Source organism: Sturnira hondurensis, unplaced genomic scaffold (genome assembly GCF_014824575.4).
Source record: "Sturnira hondurensis isolate 20B ecotype Veracruz unplaced genomic scaffold, ASM1482457v3 Scaffold0016663, whole genome shotgun sequence".
NCBI classification, from domain to species: domain Eukaryota; kingdom Metazoa; phylum Chordata; class Mammalia; order Chiroptera; family Phyllostomidae; genus Sturnira; species Sturnira hondurensis.
In genome coordinates this window covers 15619599-15627766 of record NW_028089294.1, presented here as the reverse complement: position 1 = coordinate 15627766, position 8168 = coordinate 15619599, and the positions used below count along the sequence as shown (strand labels likewise).

The following is an 8168-nucleotide window of genomic DNA, read 5'->3' as shown; positions in this document are numbered from 1 at the left end:
GGCTGTGACACACAGAGCAAAGAATATTTGCTGAACCAGGAACGGGGCTAAGTAGGTCACCAGACCCTCAGCACAGCCGTGTGGAGACAGGCACAGCTATCTCATCTCCTGGTGAGGACACTGGGATTCAGGGAGGTCACATCACTTGCCCAAAGTCCTCTAACCAGTAAGTGACAGAACTCGGTTTTGACCTGGAGGCTGTGAGCTCCGCCTTCCACGCTGGACACCATGTCCTCCAGTTGCTGTGCCACTGGCTTCTCAGCTTCCCAGGTCCCCCTCCCAGACAACGGGCCCCCAGCTGCTGCTTCGGTAGCCCCTGGAAGACAGGATAAGCCTGAGCACAGTCCTTCCTGACCTGCCAGGAGGAAGCAGCAGGTTGGTGGAGTGACATCGGGAGGCAAGGAAGCCACGCCAGTGTCCCTGAGACCTGGGTGATCTGGGGTTAATCTTCCGGATCTGGCACCGCAGATGCGATGTGAACGGGCTGCCACCCCACCCCCTGCAGCCCATCGTGGTGAACAGATGGGCAGACCCCTCCTCCTGGGGTCTAAGTAGGGCACTGCTGAGGCTGCTGGGAGGCAGGGAGGGTGGCCAGTCAGCCAGGGAGAGAGAGGAGATGCAGAACCAGCTCCACCGCCCCCTGCCGGGCCCCCAGGGCCTGTGAAATGGAGGGTCAGCTCTCTGACCACCCATGGGCAGACACCCACCACTGGGGTGCTCAGGCAGAGCCTGGGCTAGCATTGCAGGGATTCATGGGCTCATCAGGTAGTCCTTGCAAATTCCAGACTCCCCAGCCTCGGTCCAGTGGGACTGGTGAGCAGCCAGGACTTCCTCCTTGGGGCACCAGAGTGAGGCCTAAGCAGTGCAGTGTCTGAAGCATCCAGGCCCTGCCCAGGCCCGGCCTCCGCCCATTGGTCACACTGTCACCCTGAGCACATCGAGGGGGGCTGAGCCATGGGGTGCCAGAATGATGCAGAAACACAAGCGAGCGGCTATCAGAACTGGAGGGCCTTGAGAAACTAGCCACGAGTCCAATGCTATATGTTTCAGAAGCGAACGATGAGGCTCAGAGAGAAGAGGGGCCATCATGCAGCAACGGGGTGGCCAAGCCAGGGCTCCAGGCTCCCTGACTAGTGCTCCTTCCGCATCAGCACGAGCTGCAGAGCTCGTAACACCCAGACACCGGAAACAGCCCCAAGGTCCACCAGCAAGTGGGCAGTTCAGCTGAGGGTGCCTGTGCTGAGGACAACCTCCTACTCTGCGACCCAAAGGAGGGGACTGGTGATCTGTGCAGCGGGGACGAGTCCCAAGTCACCGCGTGGAGTGAAGGTCGCAAGAACAGGAATATGTGCGGCAGGAGGGGCATGTGGAAGGGCCCGGTGGAGGTTTGGGGCGCTCGGGACCTTCACTGTCTGCCTGTGCTGGCAGTTTCACAGGCACACACACTGAGCTGATCAAATTCTACTTTGTAAATGTGTGTGGGTTACTATATGTCAGTGTTATCTGAAAAAAAATAGCACTTTATAAAAAACAAGGTGCAGAGGCCTTGAACATGGCTCACGCAGGTGAGCCAAGCACACCCCGCCCACCTACACCTCCGAGTGTCCTGGTGGCCAGACTCCTGCCCGAAGGGTCAGTGGGGAGGCTACCAATGCCCACTCGACCCAGAATGGCTGTAAGCGTGGTGTCACCAAAGTCACACAATGCCAGATCTGTCTCGAGGTGGATGGATGTGACAAGCAAATGCAGGCCCCATGGGGTGTCTGTCGCTGCACAAGCCAGACAGACATCAGCAAAGGTCAACCAGTCCAACTACTTTGGAGAAGGGAAAAAAACAATTTCCCCTCCAATCTCCCAGGGCCAAGCAGGCTGGGGTGGCCCCGGGGTACAGTGAATAAGAGCACCTTCTGGAAGGCACAGCCCCCTGGGGTAAACAAGCAGCCTCTTTGGGTGGAAAAAAGAAGGCACCCCTTGCTCCAGGCGCATAGCTTGGGGAGCCCATCAGCAGGGAAAGAGAGCAAGAGGTGCCTGACGCCCCTCCCCCAGGGTCATTATTCTCCCTGACGCAGTTACCCCGCCTGCCCCTTCCCGCTGAAGCCCATCTCTGCTTCGGAGAAAAGGTCATTTCGCCCAGAGTCGCTAAAAATTACACATTAACAGCCCTACTGATTTCCAGCAGTTTCAAATGCTGGCTTTGGCCAAAACTTCTTTAAAAGGCCATCGTCCCTTCTTATTCCATAGAGTTTACATTTTATAATATTTAAACAGAACTGCTTTTAAGCAAAGATACGCAGTACTTTCCTCGCATGTCCCCATAAAAAGTAAAATCTGGGAACCATCGACACTGGATAACTAGGGAATGCCTTCTGAGCCCAGCAGTGCTTAGCTCCGTCTCCAAAATAGCTTGGAATTCTGCTGCCTCAAACTGGGGAACTTCTTCCTCCAAGAAGCCCTCGTGCCCCCCATCTGGACTCTGCACCACAGTTATCAAGCCCCCGGAGAAGGCGCTCTCTGAAGTGGAAGGTCCTCCATTATTTGTGCGCATGACAGCTACATTTCCCGCCTTCTCGCAGTGTGGGAAGGGCGAAGACTGCTAAGGGAGCTACAGAGGAGCTGATTTGCTGGGTCAACGCGATAAGGAAGCAATGACTACTGCACCCATTCCACAGATGGGAACAAAACAAGGGTTTTGTTCAGAGAGGTCAGCACACCAGCCCATCGTGACTCCATGGCCCATGCCTCTCAGGGCTGTCTGCTCAGCCAAGGAATCCCGGACCCACAGGGAGGCTGAAACCTCACACCAGGCACGGACTCTGCCAACCTCTTAAGCCAGCCCACCTGCCTCCTGGCTAGGGACACCTGGCCGCATCCTCCACTACTGGAGCCCGGAGCGCTTAGCACTTAGCCCTTAGCCCTCTTTTTTTCTTTTTCTTTTTCTTTCTTTCTTCTTCTTCTTTTTTTTTTTTTTGTTACTCTGCCTCTTTGAATCACTTACCCTACAATGCCCAAGATACTACAGATACTACTGTGGGTTTGCTTTTTTCATGTTAATATTCCCTCAGGTGATTCAAGGTTTTCGCCATAAGAAGGCTTTTTTTCTTTGTCACCATTAAAATCTGAATTTTTAAAAAGATTTTATTTATTTATTTTTAGAGAGAAGGGGAGCGAGGGAGAAAGAGAGGGAGAGAAACATCGATGTGTGGTTGCGTCTCATGTGCCTCCTGCTGGGGACCTGGCCTGCCACCCAGGCTTGTACCGGGAATCCAACCGGTAACCTTTTGATTCACAGGCCGGCACTCAATCCACTGAGCCACACCAGCCAAGGCTAAAAGTCTGAATTTTAAACAGGTTCTTGGAGGGGGGGGCAGGGCTCACATCCATCAGCCTGCTCTACTTTCTCACCTGTCTCGTCCCCAGTAGCTCTTCCAGAACTTCTACGGGCACCATGAAGCTCCATGAGTTTTCCCACTTCAGACCTGGGCTCCTTCAGCATCTTGACCTTCCTAGCAAAGACATCATGGAGCAGATGAATAGATTGGCAAGGCTCTTCTATATCTTTTCCAACGCTGTCTAGAATCAATTTATTGACCACTTCTTTCAAATCATTTGTCTGCACCTCTCGGGTCGTGATTTCCATCATCGTCTTCCGGATTTGGCAGACGCGTTGATGCCGGACGTAAGAGGTCTTCCGAAACTGATTGCTTCATTTTCCAGTAAAACCAGCGCAGAATAGATGGAGCAGATCCCATCAGTAGTTGCGACATCAACGCAAGCTTCAGTCGCAGTCCGCCATTTTTTGAACTGGACACACATTCTGTCTCAGGTAAGATCCATGCCATGGAAATCAGTCAGGCAGTTTTTGCCCTAAATATCCTCAGTAATTAGCTTGAATTTTCTAAACACCACCTTTAAGACCAGCAGAGACAATTTTGGTCCCTTGAGTTCTCATGGCTAGTGTTTTTCCAATTTCTTCATAGAACATAGCTGGTACTTTCACATCACACCAATCTTTCTTAGAAAATGAAGCACCCGCTTTCTTATTGGTTCTTTTTTTTTTTTTTTTTTTGCCACCTTTTGTAAGGTACTTGCTCTTGCCTACCGCCTTGGTGCTGCTCAAACCCGGTGACTCAATTTTTAAAAGCTGAATGGGCCCCAGGCACAGCGCCTTGCCTTTAGCAGCAAGGACAACACGCCATCTAGTGGCTGTGAAGTGAATCTCATATTGGNTACTTTCACATCACACCAATCTTTCTTAGAAAATGAACCACCCGCTTTCTTATTGGTTCTTTTTTTTTTTTTTTTGCCACCTTTTGTAAGGTACTTGCTCTTGCCTACCGCCTTGGTGCTGCTCAAACCCGGTGACTCAATTTTTAAAAGCTGAATGGGCCCCAGGCACAGCGCCTTGCCTTTAGCAGCAAGGACAACACGCCATCTAGTGGCTGTGAAGTGAATCTCATATTGGCGGACCTGCGGGAGCAGAGCCTGGCATCTGGAAGGCTCTTAGGTTGTCAGGTGGTCCAGCTGAGGTTCAGAGAGGGAGAGTAACCGACCTAAAGGCACATAGCAAGTTAGTATCCAGTCTCCAGGTCCATGATGCAGCTCGGGCAGCAACACCGCGCTTCCCAAACTCCCCTGGTGCTCTGGGGCAGTTGCATGCCTGGAAGCAGCTCCCGATTCTAGGAATTGTGAAAGTAAAGGAAGGGTGCCTTTCGCAGGGTACACCATCGCCCCAGCACTGCACCCTTTAGTCTGTTTACCGTTTTTGAATAGGTAAAGGTACGCATGGTATGAAGTCCGAAAGGTACAAGAAGAGCACGCAGTGGAAAGTCAGACTCGCACCCCAGCCTCCACCGCCCAGATGCAACCAGGGTCATGGGTTCTTACATGTCTGTCCAGAGACCGCATGTTTCAAACTGTTTTCTTAAACTTTTACACAAATGGTAGCCTTTCCTCCACAGGACACAAGTTGTCTTGGAGGTCACTGTACATCAGCATGTGAAGAGCATTCTTTGGTCTTGGCTGGTGTGGCTCAGAGGATTGAGTCCTGTCCTGCAAACGAAAGGTCGCCAGTTCGATTCCCAGTCAGCGCAGGAGTCTGGGATTCAGACAAGGCCCCCAGCTGGGGGCATGAGAGAGACAAGCAACTGGCATATCTCTCACACATCCATCTTTCTCTCCCCCTCCTTCCTCCCTCCCTTCTCCTATCTGTATAAATAAATAAATAAATGATTTTTAAAAGAGCACCCTCTGTAAAGCCACACGGTACTCCTTGTAGGGAATATGGAGGTCCTATCACTTATTTAACTCCTTTCCTTTTGATGGACATATGTTGCTGTAACAAACACACACGGGAAAACCTCTAGAATGGGAAGTGGAACTGCTGAGATTCTCATTTATGACTCACTGTGGTGTCGCACGCCAGAAAACGCCGCATAATCAGAGTGTAAATGCTTGCGGCCTCATTACCTCGAGTAAAGCTAGTCTAGAGGCAAACAGTCCCGGGTCACGAGACAGCTCCTCGCTGCCGCAAAGGGCGAGCCCGGACGCTGCCGCCACACTGCCCTCCTCCGAGGCTGCGGTGTCTTAACCCCGCCACCGGTGTGCGGAGTGTCTCCTCCAGCCTAGCTGACTCCGCATCGCCATATTTTAACATCTAACAACTGTGTAGGTGAAAAGGGTAGTCCTTGTACTCTGAACTTTCATTTTTCTTATGTGTAGAGTCAAATGAAGTGTTTTATTTTCCGTGGACTGTCTGGTTATAGTCGTCCATTTNGTGTAAATGCTTGCGGCCTCATTACCTCGAGTAAAGCTAGTCTAGAGGCAAACAGTCCCGGGTCATGAGACAGCTCCTCGCTGCGGCAAAGGGCGAGCCCGGACGCTGCTGCCACTCCGCCCTCCTCCGAGGCTGCGGTAGGGAGCCACCAGTGTGCAGAGTGTCTCCTCCAGCCTGGCTGACTCCGCATCGCCATATTTTAACATCTAACAACTGTGTAGGTGAAAAGGGTAGTCCTTGTACTCTGAACTTTCATTTTTCTTATGTGTAGAGTCAAATGAAGTGTTTTATTTTCCGTGGACTGTCTGGTTATAGTCGTCCATTTTCCTTTTGTGTTTCTGGTCTCGTTTGTATTCAATGTTTCAATACTTTTATTAAGATATAATTCACATATGATCGAATTTATACACATAGAGTGTACAGTTCAGTGGTTTTAGTCACGGCCATTGCCACAATCCCACTTTAGAATATTTCGTCTTCCCCACCAGAAGGAGCACCTCACTCACTCCACCACGATGAAGCAACCGATACTCTTCTTTCTCCACAGTTTAGCATATTCTGGACACATCGCACAAACGTAATCATATGCAGTGAGGTCCTTCGTGAGTAGCTTCTTTCACCTAGCATAACGTTTTCATGTTTCAGCCGTGTTGTGACACGTATCAGCATTTCGTTCCTTTTTGTTGTTGATTAATATTCCATTGTCTGAGTATCCATGAATATTGCATTTCATTTTGTGTATCCACTCAGCAGTCGATGGACCTGTCCATTGCTCCTACTCTTTGACTTTCGTGAATAATGCTGCTCTGAATATTCACGTACCAGTTTTGAGTTGAACCTATGTTTTCATTTCTCCTTGGTACCGACTCAGAGCGGAATTGCTGGCTCATCCCGCAAGTCCACATTGCACCTTTTGAGGAACTGCCAAATTGTTTTCCAAAGCAGCTGCCCCATTTTACATGCCCATCAGCGGTGCACGAGGGTTCCCGTTTCTCCACATCCTCTTCAACACTTGTTATTTTTCATTTCTTTCATGACAGCCGAGTGGTCGTTGTGCTTTGATTCGGGCTTCCCTAATGGTTTAGCGCGGTCAGGCGTCTTTTCATGTGCCATTTGAATACCCGCTTTGGAGAAATGTCCGTCTTTCCTACTGATTTTTAAGGCCTCTTTACAGGTCGAGGAAATGAGCCCTTTAGCTGCAACAGGAGTTGCAGATATTTTCACCGACCCTCATGTATCTCCGATTCTGTGTCTTTTCCCTTTTGAAAGCTTTGGTATCCTGCTTGGGAAGACCTTGCCCACTGCCGAACTATTACTGTTTTTTCAAATGGCTTTCCATATTTTCTTCTAGAAAATTTACAGTTTAATTTTTATCCAGTCAAGTCTTTTCTCAAACTGAATGCTTTTGGTGTAAGGTGAGAGGCAGAAATACAAACTTCCTTTTTTCAGATAGCTACCAGATTATCCCAATACTGTTTCAATAATCCCCACTCATTTGAAACGCCTTGCTTTTATTTACTAAATTCCTGCCTGTATTTGGGAGAAATCGTGAACTTGCTATTCTTTTCCATTTACTTATCTATCTGTGCATATATCAGTAATATAAAGACTGCACATTTAACTTTGCATTCTGGAAAATTTCAAACGCACAGAAAATTATAGAAAATAGTACAACGAGCCTCCACGTACCCAAAACTCAGCTTCAACAGCCATCATCTTTCTGCCTTCCTTGTCTCCTATTTTTGCTTTTGGTTTTTCCTTTTTTTTTTCTTTCTACAGCTGTCTTAGTCTGCTCAGGCTGCCATAACAAACTACTGGAGACTAGGTAGTTTAAGAACAGTTCTGGGGGCTGCTAAATGCAAGTTCAAGGTGCTGGCCCATCTGTCCACCACAGAGAGCTCTTGCCTTGCCCTCTGGGCACCATCTTCTCAGTCGGCCCTCACAGGGCCTTTCTTTCTCCCCTGCAGGCGAAGAGATGACTCTCGAGTCCTCACGTCATCAGGCTGCTAATCCCATCACGAGGGTTCCACCCTCTAAGCTAATATAACCCCAGTTACTTCCCAAAGGCCCCACCTCCAAACACCATCACAAAAGGGGTTAGGGCTTCAATAAATGGAATGTGAGGAGACATAAACACCAGGCCATAACAAACATTTGAAAGCAAATCATGTCACCAGTAATCGCTTCACTCTTTGATAGCTAAAGATTTTTTGATGTAATCAAGAAGCCTCTGTCATAATGTGGTAGATAGAATAATGGCCCCCCTAAAGACATTCATGTCCTAATTCCCAAAATATATTACTGAAACCAGAAAAGCCGGTGTTTGTGCCGCTTGCCACCACCAGAACCAATAAGCAGAGACAGGGATTGAATCTTTAATCCTTATGGGCACTTC

General features: G+C 49.4%; 1 pseudogene; it reads right to left on the bottom strand.

Annotated features, from left to right (window-relative positions):
* Nucleotides 1-3340: 3340 nt before the first annotated feature.
* LOC119001475 (40S ribosomal protein S3a-like) lies at nt 3341-5434 on the bottom strand (annotated as a pseudogene).
* Between the last annotated feature and the right edge of the window lie 2734 nt (nt 5435-8168).